Here is a 21,584-nt window from a genome sequence, read left to right as displayed (position 1 = left end):
ATATGTTGTATGTCAAATCATTATGTTGTACACCTTAAACTTATACAGTGCTGTATGTCAATTATGTCTCAATAACACTGGGAAAAAGTATTTATTGGCATACAAACAGATACATTGATCAATGTAAGAGAATAGAAGCCCAGAAATAAACCCATGCATACATGATCAATTAATTTATGACAAAGAAGACAAGAATATACGATGAGGAAAGGATAGTCTCTTCAATAAATGCTGTTGAGAAAACTGGACAGCCAAAAGAGTGAAATTGGACCCCTATCTTACAACATAGTCAAAAATCAATTCAAAATGGAGTATAGACTTGAACATAAAACCTGAAACCATAAAACTCCTAGAAGAAAACACAGGGAGTAAGCTCCTTGATGTTGGTCTTGGCAATGATTTTTTGGATTTGACACCAAAAGCACAAGCAACAAAAGCAAAAATAAACAGTGGGACTACATCAAACTGAAAGTGTCTGCACAGCAAAGGAAACCATCAAGAAAATGAAAAGGCAGCCTATGGAATGGGAGAAAATATTTTCAAATCACATATCTGATAAGGATTAATATTTAAAATATGTAAAGAACTCATACAACTCAATAGCAAAAAAACCCAAATAATATGATTAAAAAATGGGCAGAGGAATTGAATAGACATTTTTCCAAAGAAGACACACAAATGGCCAACAAGTACATGAAATGTGCTCAGCATCACTCAGGAAAACGCAAATCAAAACCACAATGAGATCTCACCTCACAACTGTTAGAACGGCTTTCATGGAAAAGACAAGACATAACAAGGTTGGTGAAGATGTGAAGAAAAGGGAACCCTTGTGCACTGTTGGTAGGAATGTAAATTGGTGCAGCCACTAAGGAAAACAGTATGGCGGTTACTCAAAAAATTAAAAATAGAACTACCGTATGATCCAGCAGTCCCACTTCTGGGTGTATATGCAAAGGAAATGAGAACAGGATCTCCGAGAGTTGTCTGCTTTCACATCATTGTAGCATTATTCACAATATCCAAGACTTGGAAACAACCTGAGTCTATCAATGGATGAATGGATGAAGAAGATGTGGTATACAGGCATACCTTGTTTTATTTGCACTTCGCAGATATTGAGTCTTTCATGAGACCCTTCACCAGCAAAAGGATTACACTTCACTCAAGGCTCAGATGATGGTTAGCATGTTTTAGCAATAAAGTTTTTTTTTTAAAGATTTTATTTTTCCTTATTTCTCCCAAAGCCCCCTGGTACATAGTTGTATATTTTTAGTTGTGGGTCCTTCCAGTTGTGGCATGTGGGATGCCACCTCAGTGTGGCCTGATGAGCGGTGCCATGTCTGCGCCCAGGATCTGAACTGGCGAAACTCTGGGCCGCCGAAGTGGAGCGTGCGAACTTAACCACTTGGCAACGGGGCCAGCCCCAGGAACAAAGTATTTTTAAATTAAGGTATGTACATTGTTTTTTTAGACATAATGCTATTTCACACTTACTAGACTACAGTATAGTGTAAACATAACTTTTTAAATTTTTTAATTTTTTTAACTTTTGTTTTATTGAGGTTATGATAGTTTATGACATTGTGAAATTTCAGTTGTATGTTATTTTTTTTTGAGTTCATAATAGTTTACATCATTGTGAAATTTCAGTTGTACATTATTTCTTTTCTTTTTTTAAAAAAAAAATTGGCACCCGAGCTAACAACCGTTGCCAATCTTTTTTTTTTTTCTGCTTTATCTCCCCCAAATCCACCCAGTACATAGTTGTATATTTTATTTGCAGGTCCTTCTAGTTGTGGCATGTGGGATGCCGCTTCAGCATGGCCTGACAATCGGTGCCATGTCCACACCCAGGATCCGAACCGGCAAAACCCAGGGCCACCGCAGCAGAGCGTGTGAACTTAACCACTCGGCCATGGGACCAGCCCCTGTACATTATTTCTTGACTGTCACCACATAGATGCTCCCCTTCACCTCCTGTGCCCCCCAAACCCCTTTTGCCTGGTAACCACTGAACTGGTTTCTTTGTCCCAGTACTTGTTTATATTCCACATATGAGTGAAATCTTCTGGTGTTTGTCTTTCTCAGACTGGCTTATTTCACTAAGCATTATTCCCTCCAGGTCTTTCCATGTTGTTGCAAATGGGATGAATTTGTCTTTTTTCTGGCTGAGTAGTATTCCATTGTGTGTGTGTGTGTGTGTGTGTGTGTGTGATGTATATATATGTGTGTGTGTATATATATATATATATACCACAACTTCTTTATCCAATCATCAGTCGATGGGCACTTAGATAGCTTCCATGTCTTGGCTATTGTGAATAGTGCTGCTATGAACATAGGGGTACATATGTTATGGTGGATTGTTGATTTCGAGTTGTTTGGGTAGATACCCAGTAATGGGAAAGCTGGGTCATATGGTAGTTCTATTTTTAGTTTTTTGAGGAATCTCCATACTGTTTTCCATAGTGGCTGCACCAGTTTGCATTCCCACCAGCAGGGTATGAGGGTTCCGTTCTCTCCACACCCTCTCCAACATTTATTAGTTTTTAGTCTTAGTAATTATAGCCATTTTAACACGTGTAAGGTGGTATCTTAGTGTGGTTTTGACTTGCATTTCCCTGATGGTTAGTGATGTTGAACATCTTTTCATGTGTTTATTGGCCATCTGTATATCTTCTTTGGAAAAATGACTATTCATATCCTCTGCCCATTTTTTGATCTGGCTGTTTGTTTTCTTGTTGTTCAGTTGCATAAGTTCCTTTTATATTATGGAGTTAATCCCTTATCAGATATATGATTTGCAAAAATTTTCTGCCAATTGGTGGGTTGTCTTTTGGTTTTGATCCTAGTTTCTTTTGCCTTGCAGAAGCTCATTAGTCTGATGAACTCCCACTTGTTTATTTTTTCTCTTGTTTCCCTTGTCTGAGAAGACATGGTATTCGAAAACATCCTTTTAAGTTCAATGTCAAAAAGTGTACTACCCATATTGTCTTCCAGGAGTTTTATGGTTTCAGGACTTACCTTCAAGTTTTTGATCCATTTTGAGTTTATTTTTGTGTATGGCGTGAGATAATGGTCTACTTTCATTCTTTTGCATGTGGCTGTCCAGTTTTCCCAACACCATTTATTGAAGAGACTGTCTTTTCTCCATTGTATGCTCTTGGCACCTTTGTTGAAGATTAGGTGTCCATAGATGTGCGGTTTTATTTGTGGGCTTTCAGTTCTGTTCCCCTGATCTCTGTGCCTGTTTTTATACCAGTACCATTCTGTTTTGATAACTATGGCTTTGTAGTACATTTTGAAGTCAGGATTGTGATGCCTCCAGCTTTGTTCTTTTTTTCTCAGGATTGCTTTAGCAATTCGGGCTCTTTGGTTGCCCCATACAAATTTTAGGATTCTTTGCTCTATTTCTGTGAAGAATGTCATTGGGATTCTGATTGGGATTGCATTGAATCTGTAGATTGCTTTGGGTAGTATGGACATTTTAACTATGTTTATTCTTCCAATCCTTGTGCGTGGAATCTTTTTCCATCTCTTTATGTCATTATCTATTTCTTTCAATAATGTCTTATAGTTTTCATTGTATAGGTCCTTCTCCTCCTTAGTTAAATTTATTCCTAGGTGCTTTATTCTGTTTTTTTTGTGATTGTAAATGGAATTGTATTCTTGAGTTCACTTTCTGTAAGTTCGTTATTAGAATACAGAATTGCAACTGATTTTTGTAAGTTGATTTTGTACCCCGCAACTTTACTGTAGTTAATTATTTCTAATAGTTTTCCGATGGATTCTTTAGGGTTTTCTATATATAAGATCATGTTGTCTGCAAACACTGAGACTTTCAATTCTTCACTCCCTATTTGGATTCCTTTCATCCCTTGCTCTTGCCTAATTGCTCTGGTGAAAACTTCCAGTACTATGTTGAATAAGAGTGGCAATAGTGGGCATCTTTGTCTTGTTCCTGTTCTAAGAGGGATGGCTTTCAGCTTTTTCCCATTGAGTATGATGTTGGCTATGGGTTTGTTGTATATTGCCTTTATTATGTTGAGCTAATTTCCTTCTACCCCCTTTTGTTAAGAGTTTTTATCATAAATGGCTGTTGGATCTTGTCACATGCTTTCTCTGCGTCTGTTGAGATGATCATGTTGTTTTTATTCCTCATTTTGTTAATGTGGTGTATCACATTGATTGATCTGCAGATGTTGAACCGTCCCTGTGTCCCTGGAATAAATCCCACTTGATCATGATGTATGATCTTTTTGATGTATTGCTGTATGCGGGTTGCCAATATTTTGTTGAGGATTTTTGCATCTATGTTCATCAGTGATATTGACCTTTAGTTTTCCTTTTTTGTGCTGTCCCTGTCAGGCTTTGGTATCAGAGTGATGTTGGTGTCATAGAATGTGTTAGGAAGCGTTCCATCTTCCCCAATTTTTTGGAATAGCTTGAGAGGGATAGGTATTAAATCTTCTCTGAAAGTTTGGTAGAATTCCCCAGGGAAGCCGTCTGGTCCTGGGCTTTATTCTTTGGGATGCTTTTGAATACTGTTTCAATCTCTTTACTTGTGATTGGTCTATTGAGATTCCCTATTTCTTCTTGATTCAGCTTTGGGAGGTTGTAAGAGTCTAAGAGTTTATCCATTTCCTCTAGATTGTCCATTTTGTTGGCATATAGTTTTTCATAGTATTGTCTTATAATCCATTGTATTCCTGTGGTATCCGTTGTTATTTCTCCTCTTTCACTCTAATTTTATTTATCTGAGCTTTCTCTCTTTTTTTCTTTGTAAGTCTGGCTAGGGGTTTGTCAATTTTATTTATCTTCTCAAAGAACCAGCTGTTTTTTTCACTGATCCTTTCTACTGCCTTTTTTTTGTTTCAATAGCATTAATTTATGCTCTGACTTTTTTTTTTTATTTCTTTCCTTCTACTGAATTTGGGCTTTGTTTGTCTTATTTTTCTAATTCAATTAGGTGTAGTTTGAGATTACCTATTTGGGTTTTTTCTTCTTTGTTAAGGTGAGCCTGTTTTGAGATGAATTTCCCTCTTAATATGGCTTTTGCTGCATCCCATATGGGTTGGTATGGTATGTTTTCATTTTCATTTGTCTCCGGGTATTTTTTTATTTCTCCTTTAAGCAATCCATTGCTCGTTCAATAGTATGTTGTTTAGTCTCTGTATCTCTGTCTTTTTCTCAGCTCTTTTCTTGTAATTAATTTCTAGGTTTATAGCACTGTGATCGGAAAAGATGCTTGTTATTATTTCAGTTTTAAATTTATTGAGGCTTGCCTTGTTTCCAAACATATGGTCTATTCTTGAGAATGTTCCATGTGCACTTGAGAAGAATGTGTATTCTGCTGTTTTTGGATGGAGTGTTCTCTATATGTCTGTTAAGTCCATCTGGTCTAGCTTTTCATTTAATTCCACTGTTACCTTGTTGATTTTCTGTCTGGATGATCTATCCATTGAAGTGAGTGGAGTGTTGAGATCCCCTACTATTATTGTGTTATTATTAATGTCTTCTTTTAGGTTTGTTAATGGTTTCTTTATGTACTTTGGTGCTCCTGTGTTGGGTGCATAGATATTTACAAGTTTTACAAGTGTTATGTCTTCTTGATGGAGTGTCCCTTTGATCATTATGTACTGCCCCTCTTTGTCTCTCTTTACCTGTCTTTTTTTTTATTATTATTATTAAAGGTTGGCACCTGGGCTAACAACTGTTGCCAATCTTTTTTTTTTTCTGCTTTATTTCCCAAACCCCCCTGATACATAGTTGTATATCTTAGTTGCAGGTCCTTCCAGTTGTGGGATGTGGGACGCCACCTCAACGTGGCCTGACGAGTGGTGCCATGTCCGCGCCCAGGATCTGAACCCTGGGCCGCCACAGTGGAGCACACAAACTTAACCACTCGGCCATGGAGCTGGCCCCTACCTGTCTTATCTTGAAGTCTACTTTGTCTGATATAATTATTGCAATACCTGCTTTCTTTTGTTTGCCATTAGCTTGGAGTATCGTCTTCCATCCCTTCACTCTGAGCCTGTGTTTGTCATTGGAGCTGAGATGTGTTTCCTGGAGGCAGCATATTGTTGGGTCTTGTTCTTTAATTCATCTCGCCACTCTGTGTCTTTTTATTGGAGAATTCAATCCATTTACGTTTATGGTGATTATCGATATATGAGGGCTTAATGCTGCCACTTTATCACTCGTTTTCTGGTTCTCCTGCATTTCCTTAGTTTCTCGTCTTGTGTATTTTGGTCTACCAATCTAGTTATGTAGTTTTTTATATTGTGTTTGTTTGTTTTCTCCTCATTTATTATTTGTGTCTCTGTTCTGCTTTTTTATTTAGTGGTTGCCCTGAGGTCTGTATTCAAGATCTCGTGGATAAGATAGTCCCTTTTCTGATGGCCTCTAATTTCCTTAGACTAAACCTATTCAGTCCCTTTCCTCTTCCCCTCCTAAGTTGTTTTTCTCACATCTTATTCCATCTTGTGTTATGAGTTTGTGATTAAAATGACAAGATTATCTTTGTTTTTGGTGTTTTCCTTCCCTTTGTCTTTAATGCTATATTTAAGTATTTGCTATCCTGCTCTGATACTGTCTACCTATTTAACTCCTTACTCTATGCTTTGTAACCCTTTTTCCCCTTTTTTTTTCAAGTGTGAGGGCCTTCTTGAGGATTTCTTGTAGTAGGAGTCTTGTGGCTATGAACTCCCTCAGCTTATGTTTGTTGGGGAAAGTTTTTATTTCTCCATCATATCTGAAGGATATTTTTGCTAGATAGAGTATTCTTGGCCGAAAGTTTTTGTCCTTCAATGATTTGAATATGTCATTCCACTCTCTCCTAGCCTGTAAGGTTTCTGCAGAGAAATCGGCTGAAAGCTGACAGGGGTTCCTTTGTAGGTTATTTTCTTCTGCCTTGCTGCCTTTAGTATTCTTTCTTTGTCATTCACTTTTGCCAGTTTCACTACTATATGCCTTGCAGTAGGTCTTTTTACATTGACATATTTAGGAGATCTGGCAGCCTCTTCCACATGGTTTGGGAAGTTCTCTGCTATTATTTCTTTGAACAAGCTTTCTACTCCATTCTCCTTCTCTTTTTCTGGAATACCTATAATTCTTATGTTGCATTTCCTAATTGAGTCAGATATTTGTTGGAGACTTTCTTCATTTCTTTTTAGTCTTAGTTTTCTCTCCTCCTCTATCTGGAGCATTTCAACATGTCTATCTTCAATTATGCTGATGCGCTCCTCTATGATGTCTGCTCAAGCATTCAGGGAATCCATATTTTGTTTTATCACTTCCATTGTGTCTTTCATCTCTAATATTTCTGATTGATTCTTCTTTATAGTTTCAACCTCTTTTGTGAAGTAGCTCCTGAACTCATTGAATTGTTTCTCTACATTCTCTTTTACCTTGTTGAGTTTTTTGATGATAGCAGTTTTGAATTCTTTGTCATTTAGATTACATATTTCTGCATCCTCAGGACTGATTTCTGGGTACTTGTCATTTTCTCTCTAGTCTGGAGATCTAATATAGTGTTTGATATTGCTAAGGACTCTTTTTTTTTTGCATCCTGGCATTATTATGTTGCAGTTACCACCTATCGTCACTGGATGGGGGTCAAGAGCCCAGTATTCTGAGCCCTCTGCCTTCAACTGAAATCCCAGGGGCTGGAGCCACGCTGAGAGGGTAGGGGGAGGGATACTTTCTCCTACATTTTCCCTCTCTGCTCTCCTGGGGTGTTGGCTTGATGAGGTCACCCCCCACACACACTGAAAGTTTTCGCCCTTGTAGTGGGCTTCCCTCTAGGCTGCAAGGGCCCTATGGAGTCCTTGATGTTCCAGGGAACCATCATCCCCTCCCCTGTTCCTTCCCTCTGGGAGGCCTCTCCCAGTCCCCATTGCAGTCTTTAGGGGAGGGAGCGAATTTCTCTCTTACCCTATTCCACCTCCAAGGGGGGCTCCAGCCTCTCTGCCCTCCGTCGTATGGCTGTGTGGATCTCTCCAATGTTTTTTTGTGTTGAGTTTGGATGTCCTATGTTGGAGTATGGATTTTTTTCATTGTGTATTGGAGGGGGAAGATTTCTTTCTTTCTTTTTTTTGAGGAAGATTAGCCCTGAACTGACATCTGCTGCCAATCCTCTTTTTGCTGAGGAAGACTGGCCCTGAGCTAACATCCGTGCCCATCTTCTTCTACTTTATATGTGGGACACCTGCCACAGCATGGCTTGCCAAGCAGTGCCATGTCCAGACCTGGGATCTGAACCAGCAAACTCCAGGCTGCTGAAGCAGAAAGTGGGAACTTAACTGCTATGCCACCGGGCCAGCCCCTGGAGGGGGAAGATTTCTGAGAGAACTCACTCTGCCATGATGCTGACGTCACCAGTCAGTTGTACATTATTACTTGTCAGTCATCCTATAGGTGCACCCCTTCACCTTTGTGCCCACTTCCCACCCCCCTTTCCCCTGGTAACCACTAATCTGTTCTCTCTGTCCACATGTTCTTTATCTTCCACATATGAGTGGAATCATACAGAGTTTGTTTTTCTCTATCTGGCTTATTTTGCTTAACATAACAGCCTCAAGGTCCATCCGTGTTTTTGTGAGTGGGACAATTTTGTCATTTTTTATGGCTGAGTAGTAGTCCATTGTATATATATATACACCATATCTTCTTTATCCAGTCATCGATCAACGGGCACTTAGGTTGCTTCCACATCTTGGCTATCTTGAATAATACTTCAATGAACATAGGGGTGCATAAGTCTCTTTGGATGCTGATTTGAAGTTCTTTGGATAGATACCCAGTAGTGGGATGGCTGGGTCGTATGGTATTTCTATTTTTAATTTTTTGAGGAATCTCCATACTGTTTTCCACAGTGGCTGCATCATTTTGCATTCCAACCAGCAGTGTATGTGGGTTCCTTTTTCTCCACAACCTCTCCAACATTTGTTATTTTTTGTCTTGGTTATTACAGCCATTCTAACAGGTGTAAGGTGATATCTTAGTGTAGTTTTGATTTGCATTTCCCTGATGATCAGTGATGATGAGCATCTTTTCATGTGCCTATTGGCCATCTGTATATCTTCTTTGGAGAAATGTCTGTTCATATCCCCTGCCCATATTTTGATTGGGTTGTTTGATTTTTTTTGTTGTTGAGTTGTGTGAGTTCTTTATATATTATGGAGATTAACCCTTTGTCAGATATATGATTTGCAAATATTTTTTCCCAGTTGGTAGGTTGTCTTTTCATTTCAATCCTGTTTTCTGTTGCCTTGTAGAAGCTCTTTAGTCTGATGAAGTCCCACTTGTTTATTCTTTCTATTGTTTCCCTTGTCTGAGAAGACATGGTGTCCGAAAAGATCCTTTTAAGACTGATGTCAAGGAATGTACTGCCTACATTTTCTTTTAGAAGTCTTATGGTTTCAGGTCTTACTTTTAAGTCTTTGATCCATTTTGAGTTTATTTTTGTGAATGGCATAAGAGAATGGTCTACTCTCATTCTTTTACATATGGTTGTCCAGTTTTCCCAACACCATGTGTTGAAGAGATTTTCCTTTCTCCATTATGTGTTCTCTCCTTTGTCGAAGATTAGCTGTCCATAGATGTGTGATTTTATTTCCGGGCTTTCAATTCTGTTCCATTGATCCGTGTGCCTGTTTTTGTACCAGTACCATGCTGTTATTATTACTATAGCTTTGTAGTATATTTTGAAGTCGGGGATTGTGATTCCTCCAGCTTTGTTCTTTTTTCTCAGGATTGTTTTTGCAATTCAGGGTCTTTTGTTGCTTCATATGGATTTTAGGATTCTTTTAAACTTAACTTTTATACACAGTGGGAAACTAAAAAAATCATGACTCGCTTTACGGTGATATTCACTTTATAGCAGTGATTTGGAAGTGAACCTGCAATATCTCTGAGGTATGCATGTATATGTACAAGGGAATATTATTCAGCCATGAGAAAAAAGGAAATCCTGCCTTTGTGACAACAATGACAGACTTGGAGGGTATTATGCTAACTGAAATAAGACAGATAGAAAAAGACAAATATTGGGGGCTGGACCTGTGGCCTAGAGGTTAAGTTAGGTACATTCCACTTTGGTGGCCCAGGTTCAGTTCCCGGGCAAGGACCTGCCTGACTTGGCAGTGGCCATGCTGTGGTGGTGACCCACATACAAAATAGAGGAACATTGGCACAGATGTTAGCTCAGGGAAAATCTTTCTCAAGCAAAAAGAGGAAGATTGGCACAGATGTTAACTCAGGGAAAATCTTCCTCAGAAAAAAAAAAAGAGACAAATATTGCATGGTATCACTTATATGTGGAATCTGAAAAAAGGAAGTGAAACTCATAGAAACAAAGAGTACAAAAGTGGTTACCAAGTGCTGGGGGTTGGGGGAAACGGGGAGAGGTTGGTAAAAGTGTACTAACTTTCAGCTCTAAGGTAAATAAGGTCTGAGGATCTAATGTATAACGTGGTGACTATAGTTGGCAAAACTGTATTGTATAATTGAAATTAGCTAAGAGAATAGAACTTGAGTTCTCACCAATAAATAAATAAATGTATATCTTAATACAACTACAACACTGCCTTCAGTGCCTCATCACTCTCTAGCTTCTGCCCTATTTCTCTATTCTCTGTCATGGGCAAACAGCTTGAGAAAGTTGTTTGCACTCCTGTCCGTACTTCCTCGCCTCCTGCTCACTTTTTTCTTTTACCTTTTTGTCCTCTGGTCACTTCTTAACCCATTGCATTTGGCTTCTGCTCCTTCCTTCTTAACCCATTGTAATATGCCATCCACCCCTACCACTCTGTGTTCTCTGCAAGACCACCAGTGATCTTGTTGCTAAATCTAGTAGATGGTTTTCAGACTTTGTTTTGTGTAATATTTGGCGTGTCGACAATTCCCTCCATTTGGAAGATGATTTGCCCTTGGTCTTTGGGACATCACACTCTCCTGGTTCTACTCTTTACCCTTTGGCCACTGCTTCTCGGCCCCTTTTGTGGGTCTCTCTTTCTCTGCCCTTTCCTTAAATGTTGGTGTTCAATAAGGTTATATCCAAGGCCCTTTCCCCTTTTCACTCTTTACAGTTGCAGTGGGCAATCTCACTCATCCATTCCTATGGCTTTAAAAACCATCTCCATGCTGATGGCTCCCAACTCTATAGCTCCTGCCTAGATTTCTTTCCTCAGTTTCAAATCTATATATCCAACTGCCTCCCAAATATCTCCCCTTGGATATCCCACAGACACTTAAAACTCAGCAGGTCCAAAGTTGAATTCAGTGTTTTCCCCCTGAAACCTGTTCTTCTTTGGGTGTTCTCTGTCTCGGTGAATCGTTCCATCATCCACTCAGCCACCTCAGCCATAAACCCAGGCTTCCTCTTTGACTCACTCTGTTAACTACCGCATGCAATGCATTCACTAATCATATTGATTTTTGCCTCTGAAATATTCTCTCATTCAGATTCTACATAGGGGTTCGTGGAGGGTTTCAGAGAATCCATGAGCATGCTGAATGGTAGGCAAAATTTGTCACGATTGTGTGTATTAGCATTTTTCTGAGGGGAGTATGCAGGCCATAGCTTATGTTCTCAGACAGATGTCTGACTCAACAAAAGTTTGAGCACATTGCTCTAACTCCATCCATTTCTCTTCACCCACCCGCCCCCTCCCCCAACTCTGAACAGATGTAGTCACTTTAAAGGACTATTTCTCCATTAACAGTCTCTCAGCTCTCTTAGGGCCTCAAATAAGGAGGGGATCTTGCTGAGGACAGGGACTGAGGCTAGCAGGGCTGGATGCACTCTGCCCCAGGGGACTCCTGTGTGCCATCATGGCCTGCTCCTCTCCCCTCTTTCTGCCAACAGATCATTTATTCTGTCCCTTTTCCTCCCCTCCCCCATCTCCCCTTCTTCTTCATCTTCTCCTTTTCCCTTTTCTCCATTCTTTTTCTCTTTTCCTCTCTTTTCCTCATATTCTCTCTAATGCTTCATTAACACACTAATTAAAGGGTCTCTGACACACATAGCTTGAAGTCTTTTAAAACCAAGACTAGAGGCAGCATTCACTCTGCTCATTGGATCTTGCTTGCAGAGAGCTTCCAACATCCCCTCCACAGAAGAGGAAAGGGGAGTAGGGGCCCTCAGTTTGGAGGTGTGGGATCGGAAAGTAGGGAGACCTCAGCTCCAAGTATAACTGTAGTGAGTTAGGAGACTTATGTGGGGCAGGTCAAGGAATCACAGACCACACAATCTTTGATTAAAATTTAAAGTTTGGAAGAAATTTTAGAAGGTACCTAACCCAATCGTCTTCCCATCTAGTAAGATAGTCCTTCCTGATTCCTTTCTTTTCCTCACCCTGTACATCTACCAACTAGTTCTGCTGGCTCTGCCTCAAAATATATTCCATTTTGTTCCATTGATCTATATGTCTCTTCTTTCTTTAATACCACTGTTTTGTGTACTGTAGCTTTATAGTACTGTAGCTCTCTTGACACCAGGTAGTGTGAATCCTCCAACTTTATTCTTTTCTTCAATATTGTTTTAGTTATTCTAGGTCTTTTGGTTTTCCATATAAACTTTAGAATGATTTCGTCTGTGTCTACAATATAACTAGCTGGTATTTTGACTGAAATTATGTTGAATATATACATTAAGTTGGGAAGGATTGACATCTTAACATTATTGAGTCTTCTTATCCATGCACATGGAATATATCTTTATTTATTTAGATCTCTTTTGATTTCTTTCATCGGTATTTTGTACTTTTTCACCTTCAGATCCCGTACATATTTTGTTACATTTACACCTAAATATTTCACTATTCTGTTGCTATTATAACTAGCATTTTTTAAATTTCAAGTTCTAATTGTTCATTGCCGGTATACAGAAAAGCAATTGATTTTTATGTATTGACCTCGTATCCTGTGACCTTGTTATACTTTCTTTTTAGTGATAGGAGATTTCTTTTTTGTAGATTGTTTGAGATTTTCTACAACCCCAGAAATTTTGATAAATTGTATTTTCATTTTCATTTAACTCAAAATATTTTATAATTTCTCTCATGACTTCTTCTTTGACCCATGTGTTATTTAGAAATGTGTGGTTTAATTTCTAAATATTTGGGGGTTTCACAGCAATTTTTCTGTTACTGATTTCTAGTGTAACTCCACTGCGGTTGGAGGGCATACTTTGTCTGATGCCTATTCTTTTAAACATGTTAAGATGTGTTTTATGGCCCAGAATATGGTCCATCTTCGTGAATGTTACCTGCAAGCTTGAGAAGAATGTGCATTATGTTGTTGTTGAATGGAGTAGTCCATAAATGCCAATGAGGTCAAATTGATTGATAGTACCGTTCAGGTAAAAGCATATTCCAAATCTGTCCGCTTATCTTTTTCCACCATCACCCTCCTTGCCCAAGCAGTCATAGTCTCTTGCCTGGACCTCCTAAGTGGTCTCATAAATACCCTCCTAACTGGTCTACCTGTTTCCAGTTTTGCCCCCACTCTAATCTGTTCTCCGCACATCAGACAGAGTGATCATAGGCCATGTCACTCCCAGCTCAAAACCCTCCAATGGCTTTTCATTGTGTCTAGACTAAAATCTAAACAGCCTCCCATGGCTGACATGGCCCTACCCAGTCTTGCCCCAGACCTTCTTTCCTGCCTCATCTAGTACCAGTCCCTCTTGCTCTCTCCAGTCAGACTTCTTCCTGAAGTCCCTTGAATACACCAAACTCACTCCCACCCTAGGACTTTTGCCCTTGTGTTTCACCCTGTCTGGGATGCCATGCCTCTGGATCTTCATGAAAGAAGATCTTGTCATTCAATCTTGCTTCAATCGCCACGCCCTTGGAGAGACCTTCCCTGACTACTCTATTTAATCTTGCTCCCCATCCCCACCCAGTCACACTATCTTTGTACTGTTTTTTCTTTGTTTTCATTGACTTTTTGACTTTTTGAAATTATCTTATTAGTGTATTTGTTTGCTTGTTTGTGTCAGTCATCTTTCTTCTAAAGTGTGAGCTCCAGGAGAGCAGGGACCCTCTTCACCACTAAGTCTCCGGCACCTAGAACAACACCTGGCACCTACATATTTATTGAATGGCTGTGCTTTTGCTTGAACATTTCCAGTGACTTGGAGCTGACTACTTTGATCTATGAGGTAGCCAGTGCCTCTTTGAATGATTTTGTATGTTAGAAAGTCCATCTTTCTCTTGAACTAAATACTGAATTCTTGACCATATAAACAGATTAGAAGAGGAAAAAACCCTTATGATCATTACAAAAGATGCTGAGGACGCCTTTGATAAAGTTTAACACCTGTTAGTGATGTAAAAATGTTCTTAGCATCCTAGGAATAAGAGGGAAGTTCCTTAACCTGATAAAAAAGCATCCTCTAAAATCCTAGAGCAAACACATATAATGGTGAAACATTGAAACTTTCCCTTCAAGGTGAGTAACAAGACAGGGATGCCCATTATTGCTCCTTTTGTTCAGCATTGAACTGGAGATCCTGCGCAGTAAGACAAGGAAATGGAATAACAAGAATGAGGATTCGGAAAGAAGAAACAAAACTGTCATTTAAATCTACCTTCTCATATCTTTTACCCACTGGTCCTCCTGTTTCCTGGAGGCCCACAGACCAAGGCTGTCCCCTCTTTTGCATGACAGCCCAGGTCGTCTTCCCTTTCTGGACCTCAGTCACCTCATCTATAAAATGAAGGATTGGACAAGGTTATCAAAAAAAGGGCTTGTGGCTCCTTCTTTCCATGATTCTATGAGGCCATATCCTTTCTCCTGCAGGCTAAACATCTCTATTTTCCTCAACAGTTCCTAATAGTGATGATTTCCAGAGCCTTCCTTTCCTATTAACACACTTTCTTTTGTTTTTTAAAAATATATGGTGCCCTGAACTGGGACAGAAGGCGAAGAAAGGATAGGGAACAAAATGATTGGAGTAGAGAGAGTTAGACTGAAAACAGAGCATAAAAATGAAACGGTAGGGATAGGCAGCAGAGGGAATGGGCAGGGGATAGTACCTGAGGGAGAAGTTGCCTGAAAGAGGAGAGCTCCTTGACTTCTTTCCCTGAGATGGGAGGAAAGTCCCCTGCATGGTTTTGGGGACAGTGATGGGGACTGAGTCTGTGGTTCTCCACAAGCATTTGGTGACTCTGTCAGTCCTTCCTTCCAGCTTTCCTACCCCTGGGATCCAGGACCCTCCCTCTCATAGCTGGAGATGAGGGTGGGGTATTGACAAAAGCCAGCTCCGGATGGGAAAGGAGGCTGCACAGAGCCAGGTCCCTGTCCGGGAGGCAGGAGCAGCCGCCACAGTGGGAGGGAGCAGTAAGCCAACAGCTGAGGGAGACAAGGCCTGGGTTATTTTTTTTCCAATTTGTTGGCATGTGGGTGGATTTTTCTCCTTTTTTCTTCTCTCTTGCTCTCTGCCGTTTCCACAGAGATGTGGGAGTTTGCAAATTTGTCTCAGTGGAGGGGAGAGGCAAGAGCTGATTTGGGGGGTCCTTCTCAGGGACCAGGGGAGCAGAGAAGGACATTACAATCCTGGTAGCAAGAAAACTAGGACTCATTCCTTGGTGGTATCACTGGGGCAAGGAAGGCTCTCATTCTCTCTCCTTTCCTCTTGAGGCCGCAGGGATGCCTTCTCACCTCTGCTCAGCTTTTGCCTCTCAAATCCATCTTGCCTGGTGATTGCAAAAGCCTCTCTCTGCTTCTTGCCTTGCTCTGCAATGCCAAATGCCCTTTCCCCAAGGCTCTGGACAAACTATGGGCACACCTGAGACTCTCCTGCCCGGAGGTTGCTCCCCTCCCCAGTACCTCTGGAGGCCTGGGGGTGGGGGCCAAGGAGCTTTCCCTTTTTTCTAGTTATACATTTAAATGATTAAAGAAACACCCAGTATACCTATAGCACATGCTAAGTGATGAAAAAGTGTTTTAGGCTTTCAAAGGGAGCAGGTTTCTGAAAGGATTAAGGGGCGGGTAGTTTAGGGACTGCTTCCTAGAGGATGTGGGACCTAGAAAAACTGACAGAGTAGGCAAGAGCATGCCAGACAGGGGCAAAGAGTGTGAGGCTGTGGGTCTAGATGCCTAGATGGTGATCCCGGTTCTACCATTAATTTGTAATGTGATGTTGAACAAGGAAGTTACGTCCCTTCTCTTGGGCTTTCTTTCCTCATCTGGAAAACAGGCTGTATCTCTAAAGCTCTACAGATCTGTGGGGCCTGAATCCTGATTCCTGGCCTTGGGAGTTATAAGCCATTAAATGAAATCGTGTGTACTTGGAGTGCATTGAACACCATAAAGGGGTAGAATGACCAACTATCCCAGTTTGACTGGGACTCAGAGGTTCCCTGGGAAGCAGAACTTCAGTGCTGAAACAATCCTGGGCAAACCAGGATGGTTGGTCACCCTAGCAAGGACCACATCCACTACTTAGCGTTGTTAGTATTGTTATTATCACTAGAGGGCAACACTCTCTTATGCCTGGGAGGAGGCCTTATCCTCACCCAAAAGGTGCAGAACTGTCCCCTCATTCCAGGAGCTCTGGGACTTTCTCCTGTAGAGGAGAACACTGAGGAACAGAGAGATCTGTGGGTCTCAAATCCCAGGAGCTTCCTTTTGGCCTTGCCAGCCCCACGTGGTCTGATTTTGCCAGTTGTGCTCAAATCCCAATCAGCACTCAGATGCCCAGTCTATCCCATCGTGGCAGAAGGAGCCTGCTTCTCAGGGGAATGGGGAAATAGAGGGATGCTGACACGTAGCTTTGGTTTGTCTGAACATAACAGACACTTTCACAAGGCTATGCTGTTCGTCCCAAGCTTTGATTGTCTGGAGGTGTATGCATTCTACAAGGCCAGCTCCATTGATACAGGAGCCAGCTTCCTCCTTCACAAAGAATTGATTTCTGTATTACCTTATACCCCTTATCACAGTGAATTGTAGTTATAACTGATCTATCTATATATCCCATCAAATTGTTGATTCATGCATTCAACAAACATGGATTGCTTATTGCTTACTTACCATGTTCCAGGCTTTTTGCCAAACCCACGGTACAGTGGGAGCAAAACAGACAGGGTGCCTGCCCTTGTAGAGCTAACAGTCTAGTGAGGGAGGCAGGAGGGAAGCAAACAAAGAACTGCACAAAGCAACATGTAATTACACACTTGTGAGGTCTGAGGAAGGAGAAGGGCTCGCTGAGAGCATGTATGAGGGGGATCTGCCTCTTTCGGGAGTGAGAGAAGGTGCCGCTGATGAACGGACATTTGAACTGAGATCTGAAGATGAATAGGTGGTAAGTAGGCAAAGGCAGTGAAAAGAGCTTTCCATGCCAAAAGAACAGCAGTTGTGCAGGCCCCGAGAGGGGAAGAGCTCAGCTCCCAGGAGGAGCCATTTGTTCCTCGAGGGCCCAGCCTCTTTTTCATCTCTTCCTATAGCTCCAGGGCTGGCACACACAGATGCCAAATAAATGTCTGCTGAATTGAATTGTATGACATTTTGTCATGGGAAGCATCATAGGCTGGGGGTCAAAAGACTTAGCTTCTACTTTTTTCTGGGCAATTCAACTCAATTTTCCAACTGCTTACTGTGCGCCCACCATGCGCAAGGACCTGGGGCCAGGCCCCACTGGGGGATTGAAAGGTAAACAAAACTGTCTGTGCCCTTCAGCAGCACATGGCCGGGTGAAGTGGCTGACAGGTAGACAGGCCCCTTCCACTCTCTGTGCCTCTTTCTATCCAGTCCTAAAATGAGGGATTGGGACGACAGAATCTCTAAGGCCCCTTCCAGCTCTAACGGTCTTGACTTGCTTTTCCTCAAATGATGGCTGGTTAGATGGTAGAGGGACCAATGGAGCTGATTCTTCTATTTCTCCTGCCCTATGGCAGTCACATGGCATAGGACTGGGGAAATGCAGGCTTGGGTTCTGTTTATGGACCTTTCCTTTTACAAGGGTCTCAGGAGCAGTTAGGGCTTACTGCTTTTTGCTAGAATGTTCCAGCATTCAATGAACTTTTGTTTCTTTCTTTCCAGTCCCCTCTCCCCAAATACCCCCCCTCCTCAGTCTTCTTTTCTACATCTAGGACTGTGTTTTGCATATATCAGGGCTGGAAAGGGCCTTTACAATCATCTTATCCAACCTCTCCATCCAGTGTTTATATTCTCTATGCAACAGACCCTCCAAATGAGGCCGTGCAGCCACTATTTGAACACCTCCAATGACGGTGAACTCACCATCTTCATTAAGCTTTGCCTGTGAGAAGTTTCTTCCCTCTGGTAATCTATCTCCCTGTAATTTTCACCCATTGCTTCTGCCTGTGCCCTTTGAAACTAAGCAGAATAATTCCATTACATCGCCCCCATGATAGCCTATTGGATATTTGAAGCCAATAATCATGTCTTCAGAAGTCTACTCTCCTCTATACCAAATATCATCTGTTCCTTCAAATGTTCTTCATTGGTTCAAATCCCCTTAGCATCTGTAAATATAGTTTAGTTTATGTAAGATTTATATTTCACCTGCCTTAAACTGATGTTAGGCAACTCATCAGTTACAACATGAAAGAAAGACAATTGGGGATTAAATTGTGGAAGAAAACAGACCAGAGCCCATGTAAAGGAAGCAGGAATAGATGTTGCCAGGTACCTAAAATGAACTGGATTATAATTGGACTTTGAATTTGGCTCGAAGTTTTATGGCAGCTAGGACAAAATTGGAAACACATAGGGTTATGTGGTTTTATGTTCTGACAGGATCAAGCTTACAAATTTTTCTTAAAATGAAACTCTAGACTAGCCTATTAGGATTCCTTTCTGTGAGACTGCTCAAGACTGACAGGTACTTTGGTTACGTCTTCCCCCTTCCCCCACTAGGGGGAAGGGGGCTGGAAGGATAATTAATTAGCCAAATGCTGTCTTAGTTTTAAGCACCACTATCTCTTTAGGGATCTCCACAGAGATGAGAGTCTTCCTTTTTGCTTCCCTTTTCCTTCTGCTATGTTCCTCACAGATGGTCACTTTCCTACCGTTCTGCTCTTTAAAGCCTGCAATCTTAAGACTCTGTGGAACACCAGACCTCAGGAAATAGCCCAAGTAAGGAATTGCAGTCTAATGGTCATACAGCAATCGTGCAAATCATTTATCTCTGTTCCTCAGTGTACTCATCTGAAAAAAAGGTCACTTCAGCTCTGATATTCTGGACTGTAAACTCCTTGAGGGAAAGAGTAATGATTTTTTTTTAAATTTTGATTTTCCCATCTTCTCTCTGGCAGCTAATAGATATATCAGAAGATCTGCTTATGGATAGAGCTGTGAGAATCCAATAGGAAAACCCAAGTTGAACAGATGCCACCTTTGCATCTGAGGAAAACATTTCATGGCTCTCATTATCATGACGAGTTCTTGTTGACTGGATACTGGCAGTGGTGAGATGTCGTTTTCAGAGTTCTTTCCTGCTCTAGCTTCGCATTCCTTGGCAAAGCTGGCCCTAGGGTAAGGGGAGTTGGAGCAATCACACCAGGGACTGAGGCTTCTGGGAAATGGCTCCGGGAGGCAGCAGGCAGGAAAAGAAGGCAGTGCCACAGTCTCTGCTGAACAACAACAAATCAATACAAAACTCACCTTGTAATATGTAACATTTGGTGCATACAATATCCATGTGGACCCCCTCCCCTCCTACCATGTTACTCTCCCGCTCAAAAACTTTCCATGACTTTTCATTGCATATAAGAGAAGGTCCAGATGCTCCAGTTTGGCAATGGAGTCTTCTCGAAGCTGAATCAAGCCATACCTTTCCATCCCCTCCTATCCCTTACAACACACACACACACACACACACACACACACACACACACACACACACGTGCATCTCTCATGCTCTCTTCAACCAAATTACATGTGGTTCCCTAAACACACATTGTTTTCCTGACTCTGTTCCTTTCCTCCCACTGCATGTGGCTCCCTTCAACAGGTATTTCTCAGCCTATCACTTCTACCTACTGAAATCCTAAGCTCGGCTCCAATACTTTCCCATCCATAGAGACCTCCAAGCACCCCAGTCCTGGTGCCTCCATTCCAGCGCTTTGCACATTCTGTCTTGTTAGTCTTGTTTGTGACTTGTGGTTGTAGCTCTCTGACTAGACTGGGAGCTTCCTGAGGGCACAGGCTATGTCTGATTCACCCAGAGCTCTCCATCATCCTTCCCTGCTGTGTCTTTCTCCAGAGCACCATCTGTGCTGATGTTGAAGGGCTGCCGTAATAAAGTACCACAAACTGGGTGGCTTAAAACAACAGAGATTTATTCTCTCACATTTCTGGGGGCTACAAGTCCGGAATCAACTGTTGGCAGGGCCGTGTTCCCTCTGAAAGCTCTAAGGAAGAATCCTTCCTTGCCTCTTCCTGGCTTCTGGGGGTTGCCAGCAACCCTTGGCATTCCTTGGCTTGTAGACTCCAATCTCCGCCTCCATATTTACATGGTGTTCTCCGTGTGTGTGTGTCCAAATTTCCCTCATAATGACACCAGTCATTGGATTAGGACTCACACTAATAGATTATGACCTCACCTTAACTTGGTTACATCTGCAAAGAAACTTCTTTCCAAATAAGGTCATATTCACAGAGTGAATATCAAGATTTGGGGATACTATTCAACCCAGTACACCATCCAACACGCTCTCTATGTTCTATTTATATATTGTCTCTCTCTCCTACTAGAATGTCAGCTCTATGAGGTTAGGGACTGTTGTCTATTTAGCTCATTGCTATATCCTCAGTGTCTGGAACAGTGCTTGACACATAGTTGACACTCAAGAAATATTTTGTGAATGAATATTTGTACCTATCTGCCCTCTGCCCCACAGGGAATCTGAATGAGAGAAGCAGGGATAAAGATGGGAATGCAGGTATTGCCTAGAACATAATGAGTGCTCTGTAAATGTTCACTGGATGAATAGAAGTATTTGATGGATATATTAATTAAACACTTATAGAGCACCTATTTTGTACAAGGTACTGAGGAAAGGTACAAAGAAGTGAGAAGGAAACATCTGAGCATCTTGGCTATGCCTCTGTGTGACCCTGGGCAGATCATTCAAACTCTGGGTTTCACTTGCTTCACCCGTAAGATGGAGGTAAGTGTGTTTGTACGTGTAAAGTGTTTAGCACAGTGCCCAGAACATGGTAAGCACCAAAGACATGTTATTCATTACTGTGTAGTTGCTGTTATGTGCTAGACTCTGGGCAAGGTGTTTTTTTTTTAAAAAAAAAACAAACTGGCTTTATCCAGATATAATTGACATATCATAAAATTCCCCATTTTAAAATGTACAATTCAGTAGTTTTTAATTAACAGGGCTGTGCAAGCATCACTGCAATCTAATTTTAGAACATTTTCATTCTCCCTCCAAAAAACCCCATACCCATTAGCAGTTACTCCCCTTTCCCCAACCCATGCCCCAACCCCTGGCAACGATTACTCTACTTTTTATCTCTATGGATTTGCCTATTCTGAAATTTCATATAAATGGAATCATACAATATCTGACCCTTTGTATCTCTTTCAGCAT

The sequence above is a fragment of the Equus asinus genome, chromosome X, assembly GCF_041296235.1.
Source record: "Equus asinus isolate D_3611 breed Donkey chromosome X, EquAss-T2T_v2, whole genome shotgun sequence".
NCBI classification, from domain to species: domain Eukaryota; kingdom Metazoa; phylum Chordata; class Mammalia; order Perissodactyla; family Equidae; genus Equus; species Equus asinus.
The sequence above is the reverse complement of the archived record's forward strand: the minus strand, read 5'-3'. Positions refer to the sequence as shown.